Below are 24,184 nucleotides of genomic sequence, written 5' to 3'. Positions count from 1 at the left end.
ATTTTTACAAGGCCCCACAATCTCTAAGTAGCAGCTGGATTCCTGACAGTGACTGTTGCTTGAGCATGTTGTCAATCTTTTTTAGTTGTGTCTGACTCTGTGATATCATTTGGGGTTTTCTTAAGCAAAGGTACTGGAGTGGTTTGCCATTTCTTTCTCCAGCTCATTTCATAGATGAGGAAACTGAGGCAAATAGGTTAAATGACTTGCTTGGAGCCCTAATAGAGAGCTATTTAGTAAAGAGCCTGAGGCCAAATTTGAACTAAGGAGAAGAGTCTTCCTACCTCTAGATCTAGAGCTCTCTGGAAGAAAGCAATAGGCTTCTGGAAATGTTAAGTAGACAAAAGTAGTTGATTCCAAAGACAGACCGGATGTTAGTTTTTCTTTTCAGCCAAGTGGTAAGCAAGAAGTGGCATGACTAGGGAAGGAATTCTCTAGAGTTTCCATATTTTGATGACCTCTTTTCAGCTGGAGCAACTCCTGCAGGATATTTCCTAGGGTGATTTTCTCAAAGCAACGTGTGAGTTTTGTATTTTCTAATATGAATGCCATAACTAGTGCCTTATATGATAAATGTATATTCTTGATACCTTATCCTGAAGTTGAGTTCTGATTTTATCAGACTTCCTATTACTTCCCTGGAGAGGTTCTGGCTAACATTTTTTTCCTAGACTGATCAAATTTTTTTTTCCTATTTTTTAGCAAGGCTGCTGCCTTACAATTTCTGTCATTTTTCTCCTCTTTAGTGATTATCAATTTTCATTTTTAGACAATTTGATTCACTTTAATGAATCTTACTGATGTTGATTCCTGGGTTTGCATTATATAACAATCTTGCTTTGAGTAAAAATATTGTAATTGACAACATACATCAATTATAAGAAAACCTATGTAAATATTACATTTAGTTTAAGAGTGAACATCCAGAGATCAGACTGTGTCCTCCCCTCCACCTAAGATCTTGTTTGTAATTTCTTTATTCTATTCTACTGTTATTTTTATCCCTTTCCTCTTCTAGAGCCCCTTGAAGTCTGAAAGATGGTGAGAGAAAAGGAGAATTTGGCCAACCAAGTCAAAAGGCAGACTGACTCTAGGCCTGGTTCAGAAGCCCAAGTAGCATATATATAGGTGAGTTAATGCTTCAGAGAGAAGTCAATCATTTCATTTCAGGTTGCTATTCTGACCTTCCCTATGTTTACAGTGTTTATATTGTTTTTGATAGTTCAGGGTAAAATTTGATTTCTGATTATAATAGACTTTTTTTTCTTACTGGAAAAAAATAACTTTTGTACATATAAAAAAGTATATATTTCCCCAAGTGCATATATATATATATATATATATACATACATGAATGTAAATATACATAGATGTATGTCTGAAAATATAATATATATATGATTTCTTCTACCCCATTATACTATCACCCAACTTCCTAACAATTTCTGTTTCTCTTGAGATTAGAAGGTGAGCCCTTTCTTATTTAACAAACCCTTATGTTTTTTATCATTTATGCTTTAAACTTTTTTCATCATATGATCTCCTTCATCTTATAAGAATTTCCAGGCTTGTCTATTTCTATTTCTCCTAGGGAAGAGAAAGTGGTCTTTATCAAAATTAATCTGATAGTTAAAATCCACCCCAAGACATTAAGCTCTATTGTCCTTTATTGGAAGAGACTACTGGATTCAGCCCTGAGGGAAAACACACTTCATCTCTAAATTATAATTTCTCTGAACTAGGATGACCCTCTCAAAACATTCAAAACATGGTAAAATTTTAAAAGAGGAAATTTAAAAGCACCCCCCCACCCCCCACTTTCCCTTTTCATGTACAATAACTTCCAGATAAGTCAGACTTTTCCTCTGGTCATAGCCTGAGCCTAGATGGGAACCATTTCAGTCACAGAAGGCATTTATTTCTATATATCTGTCCGTTTTTTTAGTTTGCTTCGATTTGAACCAGATCTGAGAGGTTTCCCTATGGAAATTGTCTTAGGACCTTTAACCTTTCAACTATCAGGTCGTGGGCAAGCCTGGATGTGGTTTGGGCTGAATGAATGTAGTCCTGCATTCATCACACTATTGTCAGTGTGTGTGTCTGCTTTGGCCTTTAAGTGTATGTGGGGTTTTTTGTGTCTGCGTGTCAGTGTCGGTCTCTGTGTGTGTCTGTTTATGTCTGCTTGTCTAGGCTCTTGTAGCCTAGAAAAGGAGGTGGGGGAGGGAATTTTGAAGGCCCAGATTTCCCTCTCTGTACTCTCGGGAGATTTATAATTTTTGTACTCTTCATTGTCTGAGCAACGTGTGACTCCCCAGCCAGGTGTGGTCTGACTAGAGCCTGGGCGAAACCCATCTGCTGTGAGCTCGCAGACTCGACTCGTCCGTGGGGAACCGGGTCCCTTCGCTCTCAGTCTCTTCTCTAATTTATTAGCTGGGAAGGAGGAGAAAATGAAACGATGCCCGAAGACAATGGCAGGGATTGTGCTCGCCTCTTGGCGGCTGCCGAGTGACTCACAGCCGCACGCACCGCATCCTCGAAGCCAGACTCCTCCTCTCCTTCTTTCTCCTCCTCCTCCTCCCCCTTCCTCCTCTCCCTCTTCCTGGTCCTCCTCTCGTCTTCCTCCTCTCCCTCCTCCTTCTCCTTCTTTTCCTTCTCCCTCTTCTCCTCTCTCTTCCTCCTCCATCTCGTTCTCCTGGTGGCAGATTACACATCAAGGCAGGAGTTTAAAAGGAAGACCCACCTAACCACAGTTGTTTGTGTTGAGATTCGGGAGGCGGGGACTGGCCGAGACTGGGTTAAGTCAGTGTTTGTGCATGAGTGTGACTGTGTGTGTGTGTGTGTGTGTGTGTGTGTGTGTGTGTGTGTGTGTGTGTGTGTGTGTGTGTGTGTGTGTGTGTGTGTGTGTGTGTGTGTGTGTGCCCGCGCGTGCTTTTCTTCTGCCTCCCGGCCCGGCCTGCTGAACAATTCTCCATCCCGCTGCCTGAATAGGTGTAGCCTTCCCCTGCCTCATACCTACCCGTCCCAGGCTCTGGCCTCGACCCTCCCTCCACATCTACTCCCTGAACCTGAAACCTCTTCTTGACGCATCCCTACCTATCCAAGCACCCCTTTCGCTCCAGTTTCTGGCCTCCCCCTTACTTGTGCCTTTGATTCCCCAACCCCTGCCCAAGTGGGGGAGGGGAAAGGGAGCTCAAGGCAGCTGCAGAGATCGTGTTAGTAAACACTTTCCTGGGTTCCCATTTTCATTCTCCTTTCCCCTTCCCCCTCTTACCCACCCCGACTGGGTCCCCCCTCCCTCCCCTCCTAGCCCCTTTTCTGTAGGCGGCACAATGAGGCCATTGTCCGGGGTGTGATTTGAATAAGGGATCGGCGGGCATGTTCCCAGCATTGTTGGAGGGGCTGGGAAAAAAAAAGCCCGAGCCCAGGCAGGAGGACCAGACCAGACAGAGACAGATGCCTAAATTAGCAACAAAGCCTTTTGAATGTCCCCTCTAGACAAGGGGTTGCCTTGTTTGCGTGTGTGTTTGAGGGTGTGTAGCTGGACGGCTGCTCGCATGTCTCCCCATGTTAATTAGTTTTGCATGCATGTCTGATAAGGTGCCAGTGTATATGTTTGTCTTTCCTCTGGTGAGGGCTGCTTCAATAGTGTGGGAGGGCGAAGGAGGGAGGAGGCGGTCAGGCAGTCTCTGAGAATGGAGCCTAGCCTGGAGAGGGGGATGGGGGTTGAAGGGCCCAAAGGAGCCAGTCTGTGTTGGTGGGGGGGGGGGGGGGGGGAGAAGAGTAGAGTTGGGACTAGGGATGGGAACGTCCGGGTAAAAAGAACCGAAATTCGAAAATGCTATGTGAATTCTCAGACAATCTCCCCATTTGGGGAGGTTGGAATAATTTTCAAAATTTCCAAATATTCTTCCCCTCCTTTCCCATTTCTCTCCCCCACACTCCCCTCAGCTCTTCGCGTTCCTTATTGCTCCTTTCTATCTAAACAGGTATCTTTTATATTTGTCTCTCTTTTCACTCTAACCTTTCCTTCCTTTAGTTCTCCCCTTCTCTCCCTCCCCTGACACCGCACATTAGCGATTTACGGTTTAGCCAAGGGAATGTTGGTCTATCCATCTGTCCAAGTCCTCTTTTCTCAAGGCCACTAGCTCCTTCTTTCCCCTACGTGCTTGTTCTTTTGTCCCAAGGGCGAGGGAAGCCTTGACCTCCCTTCTCCATTCAGTCCCGGTTGACTAGTGGGCCATGGTGACTTTCCAGATAAAGGATCACACCCGTGAGCCTGGCGGAACTCCCTGCTTTGGGGAGGAACACCTTGCAGCAGAGGGTCGAGTTTGGGCGCCTTCTCTAGTCCCTGATGACAAGGAGGCAATCCACTTGTGAAACCTGGATGTAATTTGTGGTCCTGCTCAGGTTTTCTAGACTTCAGGCTTCATGGAATTCTGACTAGACCTAGGACAATGCTGATTTCTTGTGGGTAGAGGCCGGTCCCAGTAACAAAGAATAAGGGACTTAGAGGTATGAAGGGGGAGGTGAAGGTTGGGTAATGGGCCATTGGAAACAGTCTCTCGCATCAATTCTATGAAAGAGAATTTGATTAGCTCACTATCTAGTCCTGTCCCAGTCAAGGTAGGGAAGAGGAAGGGGAGAGCAGATAGCTTGTGATAGTGGCCCTCATCTTCCCTGTGGATCATTATTATAAATACTGCTGTTGAAAGGGCTGCTGGCATCGAACCATAATTACTCTATCCGTGATGAAAGAAATAGACTTTGGGGGTTAGAGGGGTGATTATTTGGTTGAGGAGGGGGAATCTCGAGCATAGAAATGAATTTTCTAGGGGAAACTATGTAGAGAGGATTTTAGTTGAAATAAGAGTGTGGATGGTGGGAGAAGAGGAGACAAAGTCAAATTCCTCTTATTCCAGGATCTGGCCAAATCCCATTTCCCATGAACACCTAACCGATTCACTTTGTAGTAGCTGTGTGACCTTGGGTGGAAATTCCTCATCTGTAAAATGGAGACAGTACTTGCCCAGGATTTCCGACAGGGTCAAATGAGATAATGTATGTAAAGCGCTTCACGAAACGCTATAAAAATGAATTATTATTTAGTTTTCCTCAAAACGGACTAAAAAAAATTAAGCCTTCAGCGATAAGGGAAGGTTCTGGTATGGGTCAAACCTGAAGTTTGGGGACTCAACGCTTCAGCAATAAAGAAAATGTCTCTTCAGGAAGCAGCGTAGAAGATCGCTTGTTTTCAGGTGGTGGCAGCTGTCTGTAGACTGCCCCTACCTGTCTCGCTCAATGACCTTTTATGCTCTCTCTTCCCCTCTCCAGCTGCCTTCACAGCTGCTGGAAGCTTGGTCCTCTCTTAGCTTCCAGGAGACCAGGATCCACAGGAAAGCTCTGGGTTGGACTGGAAGATGGAGAGAGCCTAGATAGAAATGACCCCTCTGAAGCCACAACCTCGAGTGGGAAGGGGAGGAGGGAAGGTCGTCTAGGATGAGATTGTTGAAGAACCCTGATATTGCAGGTGAGAGGGACAGTAGCCCAGAGGAGTGCAAGGGCTCTAGATGGGTTTGGTTGTTTGTGAGTATTTTTAATGCATGTAAGGTATGGTAATGTAACCAGACCCAAGAGGGCGACAGATCTGGGATGGAAGTTCTCTGAGGGGTTTCCCTCCAGGCCTCAGTACCCCGACTGTATGCTACTCCTTGGATTCAGGGTCGTAGAAACAAACTGGTTGTAGTTTGCACTGGAGAGTGAACCCACCGGTCCAGTGTTTATGCACTTGTCCTGAAAAGAAGATAGCACTTAATTCCTAGCCGGAAATGGAACTCGTAGGTCATTTAGCTCAGCCAAACCTCCCTCTGGAAAGCTTTTGTCCATTCGTGTTGCCATTTTGTCTTTGGACCTTTCGAGGCATCATCCACCGCCATCTCCGTAAACTTTTCTTCTTTTCCCACCACTCTTTGCTCCCCTGTCTCAAGCTCCCGGCTCTCGGTTCCACCCCCACCCTAATGCCGGGCTTCACAGAACAGACCGCTGTCGGGAACACCAACTGGGGAACCCAAGTCTAACACAGGGGTTGGGGTTCGAGCCTGGGGCTTCTCTAAAGAGGCAGCTGCACTCTGCGGAGTCACAGGAAAACCCCCAGGGAACTGCCGCAAGAGTTAACCCTGGAGGCCTATTTTAATCTAGGCCTAGAATACCCAGCTTGCCTCTCCTACTTGCTTATCTCCCTGCCTCACTTTCACCTCAGTGCAGGCTTGTCTCTGTGACACTCTCTCGCTCTAGCTCCGTCCCAAACCCTATCCCTCCCTCTCAATTACTCATTTCTCTCTCCTTTCTTCCTTTTCCTTTCCTTCTTCGTCTCCCTCCATCCCTCTCTCCTTTCCCTCCCTTTCGCCTCTTCTCTTCTCTTCTCTTCTCTTCTCTTCTCTTCTCTTCTCTTCTCTTCTCTTCTCTTCTCTTCTCTTCTCTTCTCTTCTCTTCTCTTCTCTTCTCTTCTCTTCTCTTCCCTTCTCTTCTCTTCCCTTCTCTTCTTTCTCTCTCTCTCTCTCTCTCTCTCTCTCTCTCTCTCTCTCTCTCTCTCTCTCTCTCTCTCTCTCTCTCTCTCTCTCTCCCCCACCCGCCCCTGATCTCTCACTCTTTATTTTTAGCTATAGCTCCCTCTCTATTTCTTCTCCTCCTCACCTCCACCCCCGCCTCGCCCCCATATCCTCCTTTGGCCAGAAATTCTCCTAGCCAACTGAAGCCTAAGAGAGTGGGAGGCTAGGGGGTGGGGGTGGCAGAGGGTTGCTGAGATTAGAAGACTGGGGTGGGGGGCGCTTTGAGTAGGAGGCTAGAGGAGGCGCTGAGAGTTGGAGGCTGGGCTGGGGGTGGGGAGGCTGCTAGGCTGCTAGAGGTTGAAGGGGTTGGGTAGTTAGGCGAGAAGAGTCGGTGGGAGGGACTCCGGGCCGAATCTTAGGAGACTGTGGCCCGCTCCCTTTCCCCGCCTGGGTGAGCCGTCTCAGCTGCCGCTCCGGGTTCCTTAATCTAGAGATCAGCGCGGTTATCCAGGGGCGGGCCGGGAGCAGCTTGGCTGAGGTGACAGGGGAGCTTTAGAGTCGTACTCGGCTGGCGGAGCAGCGCGCAAAGCCGGAGAATCATATTCTGAGCGCGGTTCTCCCACCTCCCAGGGTGGCCGGGTCGGACCGACAGCCGAGGCTCCGTGCTGGAGCCAGAGCCCGAGCGCCGGGGCAGGGGCGCACGGAGTGATTTGGAGCGGGGATGGGGGAAGGGGGAAGGTAGGGAAAGGGGAGAATTACCGAGATTAAGCATCTAGTGTCAAGTCCCTTTCTGCTTCGCTGAGGCTCCTTGGCTTGACAGCTGAGACATGGAAGTCTGAAGCAGTTCTTCCTCCCATCCTCAAACCCTCCCTCACCCCAATCTGCTGAACCCCTGGGCTGAATTACAAGACTGAGTCGTGAAGCTTCCAGATTATTCACAATTTAGCTCTTTTCACTAGGAACCGATGAAAGGCCACAACCTGGATCTGGGAAATTGGTTACCTGCACTTTGTTTCTGATAATGGGCTATTCCTCCCTGCCTCAGTTGTTTCCTGTGTATACAAGGGAAATGCTGCTGGGGTCCCAGAACAAGTATAATTTGTTGAGCACGAGTTATAGTGAACTTCCTCTAAAGGAGGCTGAACTTCAGAATGGTAATTCAGCTGAGACAGAGACATAGGGAAGGGGAAAACACAAATTGGGACTAAAGGTTGAGAAGAGCTTGGACTCAAGACCAAGGGAGGTTAGGGAAAAGATGAGAAAATGGAAAATTCTCAAAAGGATTTCCAGAGGGGCCAGGTGGCTGATTTGTTTGCAGAATGATAACTATCCAATAGCGGAGGCCTCAGGGAGTTCAATGGGGGAGGGAGAGGAAGGAAGAATCATCTCCAAAGAGCCCTTGGGCATGATGCAGATGGTTCTTCCATGGGCTATGACAGCAGGCGGTTGGAGAGACCATGGCTCTTACCAATTCTGACCCATATCCTATCGCTGCTACTCTATTGCTATCCAGGAATCTACCATTCAGGTACTGAAAGGGGGTGAGGATACAGCGGAGGAAGGATCTATTTCTATACAAAGAAGAATATTCCTTCACTTCCTTCCACTTCCCCTTCATTCACCCTCACCCACCCACCCCTCCAAGTCTATCCTCCCTACAAAAGTCCTTGTGAAGAAGAAGCCCAGAAAAACTCAGAATCTTAAGGTCCTCTTAGAATACAGTTTGGAACTCATAATCTCACCATTTGCTCATGTTTCACACACTATGGCTGAGCTGGGTCTTTACCTATTCATTCCAAGCAATTTTTCCAGAAAGTCACACCTCAGGGAATTCCTTATTGAGATCTATAATTATGAGAAACTCTGCCTATGAAGCACTACTATTGAGATGCTCAAAAGACGTATTAACTTGTCACTTTGGCCTACTATAGATCAACTATCAGGATTCCATAAGCTTGTCCATAAAGAGGGACTCAGCATAGGATCATTTTCAAACCAATCTAAGGAATTCTTATCTAGAAAATGAGATTATTCAATTGGATTCCCTCAAACTTGAACTTCTAATGATCCTATTGTGGCAAAGATTATAGAGATGTTAGGACATCCCTTGAGAGTGGGGGCAGATATTTTAGGGATACCTGGAAAGATATAGCTTGGAGTAAAGTATATCCTCAGAAAAGGAAAATTCTGGGTCAAATGTCAAATGTCATAGGTCAAATAAGTCAACTGTCAAAGCCTCAGAGAATTCACAATATTTTTTCAAAAGTAAAAGCAAATAATCTGAGAATCTCCAAAAACCTTTATATATAATTCAAGGGAAATGGGAGTAGGAGTGGAGAGAACAATGTGTGCACAGTTACAATTATTCTGATACTGAATCTGTTGGTTTCACTCTCACCAACATATGACTCTTATTAAAACTATAGACATAGAGCTGGAACGGTAAAAATTATTTAATTTGTTAAAGATTTTATTTGAGTTTTACAATTTTCCTCCCAATCTTGCTTCCCTCCCCCCCTCAGAAAGCAATCTGTCAGTCTTTACTTCGTTTCCATGTTGTACATTGATCCAAATGAAATTATTTAATCTAAGCTAGCCTAGTCAAAGAAGATAGATTAGCTTCAGCCAATCAGTATCACTAGGTTGATTGGAGTCAGAATTGTTTTTAAGTCTCTCATTTGAGTTCCAAACAGAACCATCCCAGTTTCACATTAAAGGAAGAAAAGGATCTCATATCAAAAACCAGGACCTGATTGGGATCTATTCCTATGTCCACTATGAAGGATTCCATAAGGACTTCTTGGGAAGCTCAGAGATTCAGGGGAAAGCTGTTTCTTTTCTAAAAGTTAATCCTCTTTCATCCATGTGAGGTTTACCCTTAACCTAGTTGACTTAAATGTTAGAGAACTGAACTGGAAGCTGGGAGACTTGGATTCTAGTCTAGGCTCTACTATTTTCAGTATGATCTCTAGCAAGTCATCACCTCTCTTGGTCCTTTTCATTATCTGTGAAATGTCTAATTCTACATTCCTTATGACTCACATCCAGGTTCTTCTATCCATATTACATTCATATCCACATCCAGAGTTGAGTCAATCTCCTCCATGGTTTCAGTCTTGTTATGGCACTCATTGTTCAATAAAGCATTTTTCCAGAAACCCAAACCTTTTAAGGAGAGGTTGGGGCAAGAGTTGAAGTATGCTCCCGAATACCGATGCTTTTCTTTTGTTCCAGAATTTTTTCCCCCTTTATAAAACAGCCATATTCTAAAATATAGATTGTGAGAAAAGGCAAGGTTTGGAATAATTGAATGATATTGGAAAAGAGACTCCTGTAGGAAAGGAGCAGCTTGGCATCTAGAAGCAACTTTTACATGTAACAACCTTCTATAAGGGTTCTCTTGACCTAAGCTAGCTAGATTCTTAGATACTGTGGCTATCCTACTACCAGGCAGGAATACCTCTGATTTGGGGTGTATTCAGCACCTTTCTTCTTTCTGTCTTTCTATCACTAGTGGCTTCTCCATTGTCACAATGTGACTAATGACAAATAGGAGGAACCAGGGATTGAGGAACGCTCTTTTTCCTATCATTTCCTATCATTGAATTACTATTGAATGCTTAGGTCACTTAGCTTTTTCGGTGCCTTAGATTTTTTTAGCAGAATGGACTTATTGATATCTGTTCTCTGATAAGGTGGTGGATGAATGGATGGAATAATGTAATGTATAAGAAGGATTTTGAGATCCTAAGGAATAATAGTTTTCTATTACATTCTTGTCAAGTAAGATGTTAGCTCCTTCTTGGCCATCATTATTCTCTCAGAAGCATTTTTCTGTCTAGATTTCTCTTTGGTTGTAGTTGCTTCTCATTCAATAGTATAATATATTCCTTCCCTATGTGACTAAAGCAATATGGCATAGGCAGAGCTGGAAAAATAAAACTAGAATGGAGATCTAGAAACTTGGACTCTAGTCTCAAACGTATCAACAACTTTCTATAGGGTCTCAAACAAATCATTTCTCTAAGCTTCTGTTGTTTGTGTGTAAAATTAGATTACTAAAATTCTATGATCTGAGAGTCACACCTATTCCATCCTCCATATATATGTATATACATATATATATGTACACACACACACACACACACACACACACACACACACACATATATATATCTTCCTAGCTTCCCTGAAATTGCATATTGGTAAATATTCTTTTCCCATAGTCTACTGACTCATTTTAACCCTTTTGTCTTTGTTATCTTTTTTCCTTTCTTAAAAAAAGCCCTATGTAGATATTTGACTAGTAGGTCAGAAATACAAGCCTGCATCAGGCATAGAGAAAGGATTGACTGGAGTCTTGAATCATGTTTTAGCCAAGTTCAGCTTCTTTTGACCTTTTTGGGTCAAAGTTTTCCTGGATTATAGATATCCTATAAAAATGCCTGAATAGATTAAGCCCTGGGGGAGATCCTGGGTTAGTAAAGCAAATTATTTTACACAGAGTACCTCACATCCAAAAGCCTTCCTTTCTTCTTTTGGCTGAGATGGTGTTTGCCTTTTGTCCCTCCATTTGTAGATTTAGGATAAGCCCAACAGCCTTTTTCCAAACCATTTTTTTAAATGGAACTCAGCTGATTTGTGTTACATTCTGGGAAAGGGTAACCCCTGGCCAAAATCTCTTGGTTTTTCAGAGCTGAAACCACCCCTTACTCCAGGGATTCAAAACCTTACGCCTAGAATACTAAGCTCTGTTATAAGCATTAGTTTCCAAACAAGGATAATCACTATGGACCACACAGTCAGAAGAGCTGTCAATGTTGAGTTTTGAATTTCAGTTGGTAAAAGAGAGAGAGAGAGAGAGAGAGAGAGAGAGAGAGAGAGAGAGAGAGAGAGAGAGGTTTAAACCCCTTCTGGAGGACTTGGGTTACATAGATTTCAGAGCTATTTTGCTAGAGAAGTAACAGTATAGTCTGAGAAGAGCTGTCAGGTCCTTTCCCCAACTCCCCACCCCCTCCATTCTCCAGAGAGCAGTAATACTTACTTTCAGCCCTAATAACACCTGAATCGGATTTATAGGACATCTTTCTTCCCAAGAGCTCAAAGCTCTTTCACATATATTATTTCTGTTTCTTCAGATTGTCCCCATGAAGCACTATGGAATAGGTTTTTTTTTCCTGTTTTACTGAAAAAAAAAAATTGAAGCATACAGGAATGAAGTGGCTTGCCAAGGTCACAATTTGTGAGTACAACAAAGCCAAGACTAGTAAAGTGCTTTCTCCTGTTAGACTCACCAGACCATGATGGACTGAAAGGGGGAATCATAATAATTAGTAAATAACATGTAGTTCCTGGCCATTACAAAATGCTTTCCATGCAATGTCTCATTGGATCCTCACAGAAAATTCTGTAAGGTAAACATTCCCTGCTTTACAGGAGAGGAAACTGAGGTTTTGTGAGACTACATTCCTTGCTCAAGGTCACATGCTCAGTAAGTGGTACAAATGGGACTTGGAATAGAAATCTTAAATCTCCTTTGTATTGCTGCCTGTGTGTTGCACCCATGGTGAGTGCCTAGGTACTTATTCTTAGTTTGGACCCTAGCCTCTTCTCTGGTGCACTAGTCTGGGAATCCTAATCTAATTATGGCCTAGTCCTGAAGATGTCAAAGAGTATGGCCAGGCCTTTCCCACTCCTAGAGTATATCATAACTCAGTTGAGCTCACAACTAAAGGCACTGTGAGGAAGGAATGTTGAACTCATGCCAAAGCTAAAAATGAAAAACAAAAACAAAAGAAAGCCAACATCAATAAATAGCAAAATGCTGAATACCTTTGAACAGGATCATCATGAATCTAAAACACCTAGAAATATATATATGGTTTTATAATTTGTATAGAGGAATCTCTTACAACCTGTCATTCACATTTATTTTTTTAAAAGTATTTTCAAAGTTACCCTAAGGTTCAATTCCATTAAAAATCTCAAAATATCCACTCAGCTCTGCCCTGGGGTTGACTTTCATTTCTTGTATTCATGTTTCTGGCCATGTCTGTGTGTATGTGCTGATGGCTCAGAAGCACAAGGCAATGTTTTGCCTAAGTCTATGTCATAGGGATGCAAAACTAAAGAGATCTCTGGGGCTCTGACTGACTGACTGACTGCTCATAGAAATATCAGCAGAAAAACCCTGGGAGGTCTCTAAGGCAAAGGGCTCTGGATTTCAAGGGTTCATAGCCTCTAGTTCATGTACAGCACCCCCTCCCCAGCTGTCCTCCTCTTCTTCCTCTTCTTCCTCTGCCTCCTCCCCCTCCTCACTTCTGTATGCAGCAGGCAGGGCCTGGGCCCTAGCTGCACCACTGTGCTGTTGCCAGGGGAGCCGTTAGGCAGATCTGAGCTATGCAGGGAAAAGACCCAGCCTGTCAAAGTGTCTGAGATGAACCATAGCCTGGTCCCCCTGCAGCTGGGCTCAGACACGTCTCGGCTCTTGTTCTGAGCCTGGGAATGGCAAAGCCCAGTGAGGTTCAAGGGCAAACTCGCTATTCATTAGTCAGGGGTCCTTGACGTCCTGTCTCTCCTGTATTTTTTTCTTTCTCTCCCCCTTGTGACACATTCCTGGGTGCCTTTGGTGAAAGCTGCCCACCCCCTCTCCACATCCCTCTGCATAAACTCCCCCACACCCTCCTAAGGAGACAAGGCAGGCAGGAAACAATGGCTGCAGGGAATTATTCAAGCAAGAGACCTAGCCAGGCTGACCACTGTCTCCCTCAGATCCCAAGACCCCTTCAGACCCTTGATTGACTCCAGTCCTCAGGATATCATCCTCTCAGGGCATCCCAGTGCCATCTGCCTATAGAGACCCTAGAAAAGAAATTCCATGGACACAATTTCTGAAGAATCACCTGCCTCAGATCCTCTCTAGGAAGATTACTTTTGGCAAGATGTGATAATTTCCTAGGATATTTTTGAGTCTATGTGATAATTTCCTAGGATATTTTTTGAGTTAAATATTCACCTTTGTCATCATTGTTTATCTAGGACAATATATCTTTAAAGGTATGCTAACTCACTTCATCCAACTTCATAGCATAGGGCACTCAAATACTCTCTGATGATTATTCAACAAAAAATGTATTATTCAGACTAGTCAAAATGCTGAATATAATGTCACTTCCATTAAAGTAGTCCACAATTCCTCATGGCAACATGAAGATGTCCCTTTATTCTCTTAAGGCCACACCAGTGGGAAGTTGAGTACTGACAAGTCCTACCAAATGACTATGGGTTTCAGTCTAAGATCCAAGATAGTCATCACCAGAAAGATTGCACACTGGTGATTTTTTTTTTTTGGGGGGGGGGAGGAAAGTAAAAGACCTGAGATACAGTGAATAGAATGTTGGATTAAGAATCCCAAAGACATGAGTTCAATATACTAACTGTGAGACTCTGGGAAAGTTACTTAATTTCTTTCAGTCTCAGTTTCCTTATCTGTAAAATGGGGATTAAAAATAGTACCTGCCTTATAGGGTGTTGTGAGAATCAAATGAGATGATAATATATGTAAAGTGCTTTGCAAACCTTGAAGGGCTATATAAATGCTAACTATTATTATTCCTAGAGGAATCCATAGCAACTCATAAAACTGTCTTATAAAGCATAGAGGGCTTGTGATCTGCCTTGGTGGAGTGTGTTTTCATACCTACAAAATTGTACCTTTTCAAATATTGTGTAGTCATTGAAATACCCAGTTCTAACCATTGTTGTGATGGGGGCAGATATATAATAATGGTAAGCAAGGCAGGAATCGCTACCCTCAAGAAGTTTATGATAATGAAATTTCTGTAAGTATTTATGGGCTGGGTAGGAGAATAAAGACCACCGAAAATTCCTTAATGAGGGGACATAACAAAAATAGGCCTTGATATAGTTTTTGGAGGTTGTTCCTCTTTGCCAGGTTCAAGTTTTTCAGGTTCATTGAGTTTTTTTCTTTCCTGTTAAGAATCTATCTAGGGAGATTCCATTTCTTGATAGGACCCCCAGAGTCTAGATAAAACCCCACCACCTCGCCATAATCTTTGGGTACAGATAGTTAAGAGAATCCTGCTCCCATTGCCAACAGCATGTGTTTTACTATAAAACTTTTACTCCCTCCTACCCAATTGAGGTATCACTGTTGGGGGGCAGGGGTGTGTGTGAGAGCACAGCTTTGGGGGCCGAATTTGAGGGCAAAGAGGTAGCTGTGAAAGCCGCGTTATTTGCATAAGCAGCATGTGTCTGAACAGAGAAAAAGAGAGATATCAGAGAATTCAAAGGAAACTGTCTAAGAGAAAGGATGGAAAGGAAAGGAGGGGAGAACGAACGCGGCCACGCATGGCCCCGTAACACCCCAGAGGGATTAAATTGTCCAGAAAGTTGCTCCCGGGGCCTGGCCTTGTGTTGGGATGCTCGGCGTGGCGAGAGGGGCAGGGCTTGGCCACTCCTCTCCCCCTCTCCCTAAAGGGCATGAATAGGCACAGGGCGCGGGCGGGCAGAGCTCTCTATTAGACTGGACCGTCCCTCCGGGTGCCCGCCCAGTCTGTCCGCAGCTGGACCCTCGGGCCACTCCGGTGCCAGATTGCAGGTCCGGGGAAGCTCAGTCCGCATCGGAGGAAGATTTGAGGAGAGGGATGGTGGAGGGCAAGGAGCTGGGAGTTAGGTGAGCGGGGTCTTACCTAATCCTGTTACCTCAGGAAGCCGCCAGGGGGAGCCACGAAGAGATGTTGCCCATCCCCTTAGGAACTCAGATAACTGGGCTAGAGATGTTTGTAGAGCATAGATTTATGGATTAGAGATGAAAGAACGTTAGTGATCAGCCCATCCAACCTCTTCATCTTACAGTTGAAGAAACTGAGGTTTCAGTGATTCCCGAAGATCACCCAAGAGTCCATCCGGTGGCACAAGGACCACCACAAGGAGACGTGAGCCCTTCTAATTGTGTTACCAAGTAAGTTAACTATATTGAAAACTCCTTAAAATAATTATCTAAAAAAAACTTCAGTGTCTAAACCCAGTTCTTTCTTTTTCAGTGAGACAGAATTAAAATCGGGGGTGGGGTTTATTGTATTGTTCCTAACCTATCAGGAATTCAGTTTCCTCAACTTAGAATAAGAGAATTGGATTGGATGATCTATAGAGTTTCTTGAGAAGGACTCAGGTCTGGACTGGTGTGGCTTTTACTATTAGGTGCCCACTACTGTTTTAATGGATATCCTATCTACAATAATTTTTTTGGTCATCTGAGACAATGTCTAAGAGCAGTGGGAATGAGGAAACTGAGAAAATAGGAAATTACAATAAAATACTCCAATTCGAATTTATATAGCAGAGGTGGTCTTCCTGCCTGCCAATCCCCAATTGCCCTTGAAAGGGAATGAAGTTAACTTCCATAATCCAAAACCATACTGGCCTAGAGTGTATGGGGTGGAGCAGGTGGGAAAACCTAACATCTGCCCAATTCTACAATTAACTAGCCACATGACCAGGGATAAGTCACTTAACTTCTCTAAGCCTGTTTCCTCATCTGCAAAATTAGGGATTTAATTGGATGATCTTTTTGAGATGTTTACTTAGGCCCTTTCCAGCTTTATGAGTCTGAGAATGTAAAATTATAGAGTTTGGTAGTTGAAAAAAAAAAGAGTGATTGTCCAGTCCAGGATTCTTGTTTTACATATGAGGAAACTAAAAGCCCAGAGCTATAAATGAAGTTGCCCAAGAGTACACAGTTAAGAATTGGGACTAGTTCTCAGAGATTTGTTTCCTATTCCTGGTTCAAAGTTCTTTTTTAGTGCCTCAATTTCTCATCTTTATTCCATACATTCAAAATATGAAACTTCTACTCTTCCCTTTATAATTTGCATTATATATACCAAAATCCACAAATAACCCATAATGCCTGAAAAGAGGAGAGAAAGTCTTGATTTGGAACTTAAAAAAAAAGATATATTTTATGAGGGGGAGAGATAATGTTGACTTCCCAAATATTTAAAAGCTAACTTTTTAAAAAGTCACAATAAGAGTCAATTTCAAGGTTACATTTGATCCTATTTTATAGCCTCATACTGCCATAATAGCTTTTTAACATCAAATTTTATCTTTTCAATTATCAAGTATTTTTTTGTCTTCCTTATACCTTCCTCCCCACTGGGAAAAAAGAAACAATTCCAAACCCTTGCAACAAATACGCAGTCTAGGTGCTATATTGGTATCCCCAAGAAATTAAAAGAATTGAGGAAGGTCCCCAGCACATCAGATGGATTCCCTAAGGAGAAATTTTGGGAAATGATATTAGTCGACCTCACTTACACTTAATTCAATTATATCTGGTAAATCTTCAGTGAGTACCTACTCTTGGTCCTACACTAGACTAGGTGTTTGAGGTGACTAAAAAAGAAAGCATGAAACTGATTCTCTGGCTAAGACATTTGAAGCCTTATAGGAAGATGATCCAGTGGAGCAGAAAGAGTTGCTTTGAAATCCAAGGACCTGGGCTAAATTCCTGGCTGCTTTTGTGGCCTGGGTGACTGAGCAAATCACTTAGCCTCTCTGGGAAAAGGACCAGAGCTGGATGACCTCAGAGCCTTCTAACTCTCAACCTAGGTGCTTAAGTCTAGTGCATATTTTAAAATAAAGTTTATGAGAGTTTACAGTCAGCCACTAAATTAAATGTAATCTAAATACTAAAGGATTATGATTCGGACAAAATTCAAACACAGTATGGGTGGGTAGGAAGAGAACTTCCAAATGTTGGCTAGAGTTATGAGAAGGTACCATGAAGGAAGTAGAACTTGAGATAATCCCTGAAGGACTGGTAGAGAAGATCTAGTAGTAGTGAAAGTGAGGATAGAATTCCAGGTCAGAAAATTGAGTGAGAAAAGAGAGGAAGATGAATATTCATAGTGATCTGGTATCAGTGAAGAGACCAACATGGTAGAAAAGAGTCAATGTGAAGAGGTATTAGGAAAGGAAGATGAATCATTATTAAGGGACAAAGTTATAGAGGACTTTACCAGAATGAATATTTGGATTTTTATCTCACATATTTTGGGGAAGAGTTTTGGGAATGAATAAGCATGTAATTGATATTTCTTTCCCCAGGTGGGGAAGAAGATGGAAGTACATAGGATTTCTTATCAGACTAGTGACTCATAAAAACCACACTATTTAACACATATTTTACACACACACACACACACACACACACACACACACAATTAGTAGCAAGGTGATAAGTCCTGTGAAGTTGGGATCCAGCTAGAAACTCTTGGTTTTCCCAGGGTGATGGCTCATACTTGAAAATCCAAATCTCTTCCAAAGTTTTGTTACTTCACTATGGCTTTAACTCCCTCACCAATAAACTGAACCCTTACTAACCTTAAGCTCAATGTTCTATTCTGCTTTCTGTTAATTATTCCTGCTCTCTCAAAATCTTCCTTCTCATCATTCTCCTATTCAAGTGAATTTTGCAGGGGCTCATTTGGAAGAAGAGAATTAAATATGATATAAAGAGTAAAAAGTATCTTAAATTGTAAAAATAATCTGAACAATAGATTCACTGGCTAGCTTTAAGTTTCCTGTTCTAATTTACTTAATTCCTTGCTGATTGTTATGAAGAGGTTGGCTGACAAGGTATGAACATGAATCTATGCCAATTTCAGGCCAAAACAGCTATTTCTGTTTTTCCCCAAATACTTTCTAACTCTGGATCTGAATTTTTCATAGTCAGCCTTGTCTTACCCAATCAGGTTGCCACACATTTACTGACCTGGTCCTTGGCACCACAAAAACACACATACATACAGAATCACTAGGGACTTATTTAAAAATATGTATTACTCAGTGATTGAAATATCTATCCCATTACTAACTTCACTAATAATCCCATATCTTTACAATTCCTAATCCTCAACTGAGTTTCATAGAAAAGAATCTATATAGAGAGGCTAAGGTTATCCTTGTGGTTAATAATGTAACTCACATGATGTTCCTTCTTCACAGATTTCTGAAGGGTTGCAAGTCCCTGGGAGTGGGACAAAGGATTGACTTTTTCAGAGTGTCTGATACTGGGAAGAAGAGGAGACCTAGGGGTGATCCCTAGTGGAGCTACACAAGTGCACTTTCTGAAGATACCCAACATATGGAAGCCAGGGAGGATCTGGTAGAGGATGAGAATAAGGAAGTGCCGATAATGGCCTGGAGGAGCCCCCTTAATGAGAGGTCAAATTTACATAGAAATGCCAGTGGAATTTGAACAAGATCTGAGACCTCTGATCTGGTTTGGGACATTGGGAACCATATGTGGAAACTATTCCCTTAAAGCCTTTGAGGCACTTCTAGACCTTGGAGTAAACTGTCTTAAACATACCCCTAATTACCTCTTTCCATTCCCTCCCATCTTCCTTCAATAAACATTTATTTGCTAAATAAAAGTTCATGTTTCTGTTCAGCTCTACCAAAAAGGGCAAGAATTGGGAAATTGGTTACCAGTGGGAAAAGGATGTAGTCAGGATAAGTAAAATGTCTTCAGCAGAGATTTGAAAAATATAGTAAGGAATAAGAAGAAGTGGGAGGAAGTGGTTGGTATAAGGCCACCACAGATGCCAATATGAATCTCTCTGAGCCCTGAGAGGAGTGCTACCCATGGAAGGAAAAGGAAGGAAGATCCAATAAAGCACAAAGAAAATATATTTTATAGATCTTAGGGACACATGATCCAAGGCATGTAGATGGGTGGGGGAGTTTGGTTGGGGGGTATCAGACAAGATTCCAGATGAGACCAAATGGGCACATGGAGGCCTGTAAGTGTTTTTCTATGAACCTTCTCCTTCATAAAGTGCCCCTCTCAGACTGCCCATAGAAAGGGAGGGAGGTTAAAGGAAAAAGATTTGAATCGTGGCAAATACTCAAGCCCAGAGTACACATTCCCCAGCTAGGCCTCCTACTCTCTAGAGTTTGGAGAACGGGGAGAGTTTGTAGAGTTCTTTTCTCTGTAGGGGAACAGGGGGAAGGCAAGGACTAAGTATAGAAAAAAGAAACCAGCAAAGTAAAATTCGCCCACTCCTGCCACTAGCTGCCAGAGGCCTGTTTCTTCAGTTATTAGCCGCCTCTGCACTCAGAGATCCTGGTCTGGAAAAGACGGGAGTCAGGACACGGGTTCCTTTCCCATACCACATAGGAACCGGGAGCAAGGAACCCTGGGCGTTGTTCCAGAACAAGACCTAGATAAAAGTGGCGTGGAGACCGAGGCAAGGGAGACACCGCGGGGAAATCGCACTAGTAGCCCTGGCTCCCGAGGTCGGAGAGAGTCCCTCGCCTCTAGAGATGAACCCTGTCCATCCTGGTCCTCCTCGGGGCGCTTCTCCCCTCCCCCAACACACACACACACACACACACACACACACACACACACACACACACAGACATACATACACGCCTGCTGGATCTTGGGCTCCGGCTCCAGACCCCGAGCCCGCCAGGCCCCATCTCACAGGAAGAAAGAGGCAGAAACTCCGGCGGGAGAGGGATTGGGGGTGGGGGCGGGTAGCACAAAGGGGTTTTTATTCAAATTTGTTTAGAGTTTCGTGGATTTGCATGAAAAATGTGTGAGAAAAGCCAGCTCCAGTGACCTCATCTGCACCTGCCATTAACGTTCAATTAGCGGCTGAATAGCGTCGAGCCGGGCGCAGACGCGACGTGCGGAGAATCTGGCCTGGAGCGGGCCTCGGCAGAAGCCCGGGCACCCGGAGGGGCGGTCGGTCTGCAAACTGCCTCCCCGGCCCCTCCCCCACTCCCTCTACCCCCGCCCCGCAACTTCCCGATCTCCCCCACAGACCCAACCTTTCATCCTCCTTCCCCATCCCAACAGTTCTCTCCCCATCTAATTGCCAAGGTTTCATCCCAATCCTCAACCTTCTTCAAAGCACACGCGCGTATTACAGACACACGCGCGCGCGCACACACACACACACACATCACTGAGATGGCATAGTGACCTCCAGAAACCTCGGGCTCAAGTCACTTTGGATTGGGGACCCCAGGGCAAGATGAGTAGGAGTTGGAAAGTAAAGAGGGGATATACTGAACTCCTGATAGTGGACAAGGAAGGACCCCAATGAACTCAAGTGCCGCTCTGAGATCCCCCACATCCACTGGGAAGGGGAGGGGCGGAGGCTTGCCCAACCCCTCGGAGAGAGATTTGGGGTCCCACAGCTCCTAGCCCTAGGCTGATCTCGGGAGCTTGTCTGCCCCTCGCCGCCTCCCGGACAAAATGTCAAGTACAAGTTCAAGTTCAGGGCCGTGCCCGGGGGACGCAACTCTTTCCCGTCACCGCCTTTTGTTCTTCCTCTTACAATCGCTCTTTATTCCCCCTCCCGGGCTGGGCCCGGCTTCTAACTGCCGCCGGCAAACTCTGCCTGCCCCACTGGGGCTAGCCGGAAGACGTTCTTGCAGTCTGGGCTCCTCCTCAGTCGCAGGGGAGCTAAGATTTTGGGGGACCAGAAGAGGCTAGTAGAAGTCCTGGGGAGAGTTCTCTCCTCTCTTCCTCCTCCTAGTTTAATTCGGGGCAAACTTCGAGTTCCTTCCAACAAGGCTGACCGCTTGAGTTCATTTTCAGGTAAGTTCAGTTTTCAGTAAATTCTAGTTTATAGTATTTCTTCTCACCTCTTCTCCCTCCTCGCCACATGAGGATCTGGGATTTCTTCCTTGAAGGGTCCATTGTAGTGGTAGTGGTAGTAGTGGTGGTAGTGGTGGTGGGGTGTGTGTGTGTGTGTGTGTGTGTGTGTGTGTGTGTGTGTGTGTGTTGGGAAGAAGAATCTTTTAAAAGGGGTTAGGTCTTCTCTTTAAGAGGTGTCTGACTGCTACTTCCCTCTGGGGCTTACAGGTATGTCTAAGTCTTGGAAGAGATTCACCTGATAAAACTATGTCAGGGAGAAGGGAAATGGAAAGGTCTGGCAATTGGAACCCTAATCCAGATGTCTAGGGACTAGGGATAAGAGAGGGAGAGAGTAAGAGGGAAAAGATACTTTTCCATGATTTTACCCGCTCTTTTTCCTCCCTTGTAGCCCTTTTCTTTTTATTCACTTTATTTCTTCCTCTTGCCAGCTTCCCACTCCAGGTTATTCCCTAAGAAACTTTCTTTGGGTCACAGACCCTGTGGCATCTGTAAGGAACTGAAAACCATGTGGGGCTGACTGAAGGCCTACTCTATCTGAACCTGAAGTCTGTTGATGGAAGGGGAGTGAGTTGAAGCCTCTTAACAATTCAGTGCCCTTTTATCCACAGCCCAATGTGGGGGGTGGGGAAGGAAGGGGGAATGTTTAACCTAGCAAGCCGTGCCAAGGTGGCAGCATGATTGGTGTGGTGGATCAATTAGCAACTTAGCTTGGCTCAACAATATAGGAAGAGCATGATATAGAGGAAAATGACATTAAATTCAGTCAGAATTCTGAGAAGAGTCAGGTCCAGGATAAGTTATGGTATGAGAACTTGGTACAAGGGCAGGTAGAAGTTCAAGAATCTAACAACTAAGGTCCCTTTCACCCCCCCTAGGACTCAGTTTCCTAATCTGGATAATGAAGACATTTTTCAAGTTGCTGTTGGAAGTCCTTTCCAGATCTTATAGCCCCGAGAATCTCCTTCCTGTTCTTCCCTATCCCTAAGACATTTAAGAATCATAATAAATTATGGGATTAGGTCTTATAGAATCTTATTCTACCCTCCCCCTCTCCTCTCAACCAAACTGAGTTCCTGGAGAATAAAGTCCCTTGGATAAGTAGGATTTATTTAAGCTAAGCTTCAGAAGATTTTCGAGTACATTCCATAGTTCAAATCATTTATCACTGGGGATCACTGAGAGCTGAGGATGCACCCTACCTGACTAAGGGCAAAGATAACTGAATTCATCTCCTGGGCAGGACAGTGCTTAAGGCTCTAGGATTTTATATCAGGTTGTAATTTGGTTGTGGAGGAGTCAATGCTGAGCACTGAATTTAGGAGTCAGCAAACCTGGATCTTAATCTTACCTTTGTGACTAAAGAGCTGTATAACTTTAGGGATATCACATCCTTTTTTGGTTTCCATATTCTTTCTGGAACAGTAAAAGGGTTAAATCTTTGTTTTCTTCTAGCCCTAAAGTTGTATGATTCTCCATCTTCTCCTCCTCTGCCTCTATTAACATTTAATACTCCAAAGACTAGAATCTAGTGTTGTAAACAACCAAAAGGTGCAATATATAAGAAATGATACATTCCACAAACTCTCTCCCTTCATACTTCACAGGTAAGTGAAGTTTGTCCAACCAGGGCAAAAAATATGAGATCAACTTAGATTTTTCTCATCAAGAAAACCTTTACTAGTAGGAATTCCTTAGGGTACATTGGCTGCTCCAACATTTGAAATGTGACGGTTGTCTTCACAATGGTGGGAAAATATTTATCCCTTTAATAGAGATCCAATCCGACTCTTCTGGAAGCAGAGATTTAATGTTGGAAATAGCCTCAGATGTCATCTAATCTAGCCCCCTTATTTTACAAATGAGAAAAGTGATGCCAAGAGAAGTTATAAGACTTGACTAAGGTCAAACAGTTAGCAAATGAAAGAGTTAAAATTCAAATTCAGGTCCTCTGACTCCAAATCCAATGTTCTATCTAATTTACCATATAGCTTCCCTTTCTTGTGTTCTATAAGATTTGATATCAAAACTTGGTCCTTTTTATTTTGGTGGGCACCAAGGAAAACTTGGGGAAATATCCTGATGGTGACAGAAAAGGCAAGTTTGTTAGGCTTGACTTATTTGCATTTAAGATTCTGCATGGGGCAGGTAGGTGGCACAGTGGATAGAGCACAGACCCTGGAGTCAGGAGGACCAGAGTTCAAATCTAGCCTCAGATGCTTAATAATTACCTAGCTATGTGACCTTGGGCAAGTCACATTAACCCCACTGCCTTAAATAAAATTTAAAAAAAGATTCTGCATATATCTTGATCCTTCCCTCTCTGGATAGATTTCCTTCCCTAGTTAATGACACAGATGGACCTAGTTAGTATAGCTTGGGGGGGGCAGGGATATTAATTGTTAGATATTTGAACTTCTGACTGCCCTTATTCTAAGTTCTCCTATTGTGACAAATGATCCTGGACCTCACTCTTCTCAGAGTTCTGACTCTGAATACAATCATTCCCCCCCCCCCTCTGTCATGCCCTCCCTAAATCTTTTCTGGTTCTGATTAAGTTGAATTAAATTACTAAATATTTATCAAATCCCGATTCTGTGCACAGTACTATTGGGAATTGTGGAAGATTAGGGAAAGGGGGGTGAGGATGGTATCTGTCCTCAAGTAATTGACAGCAGAGTTGGGAAGACAAGAGTTGAAATAGCTCACAAATATGAAGGCAGACCATAATCCAGTGTTAAAGCCCATGATACAATTAATTATCAGTGTTTTACTTAGTAGGGATGCAGAGATCGTTGTGGGCTGTAGTAATTAGAGAAGACTTAATGGATGAAATAAGATATAATATAAACCTTAAAGAAAGTGTAGTATTTGAATTGGTGGTGAGGAGGGGATCGAATAGATAGCCAGAGCAGCATAAGCAGGAACAATAACA

General features: G+C 43.7%; 1 long non-coding RNA gene across 1 annotated transcript; it reads left to right on the top strand.

The window, feature by feature from the left end:
• The first annotated feature begins 1,022 nt into the window (after nucleotides 1-1,022).
• On the top strand, nucleotides 1,023-18,967 carry LOC141520020 (uncharacterized). Its single transcript, XR_012477509.1, has 4 exons — nucleotides 1,023-1,128; nucleotides 5,332-5,527; nucleotides 15,423-15,528; nucleotides 18,579-18,967. It is a non-coding gene; the product is annotated as an uncharacterized LOC141520020 (long non-coding RNA).
• The last annotated feature ends 5,217 nt before the right edge of the window (nucleotides 18,968-24,184 follow it).

The sequence above is a fragment of the Macrotis lagotis genome, chromosome 4, assembly GCF_037893015.1.
Source record: "Macrotis lagotis isolate mMagLag1 chromosome 4, bilby.v1.9.chrom.fasta, whole genome shotgun sequence".
In the NCBI taxonomy this organism is placed as follows: Eukaryota; Metazoa; Chordata; class Mammalia; order Peramelemorphia; family Peramelidae; genus Macrotis; species Macrotis lagotis.
The sequence above is the reverse complement of the archived record's forward strand: the minus strand, read 5'-3'. Positions and strand labels throughout refer to the sequence as shown.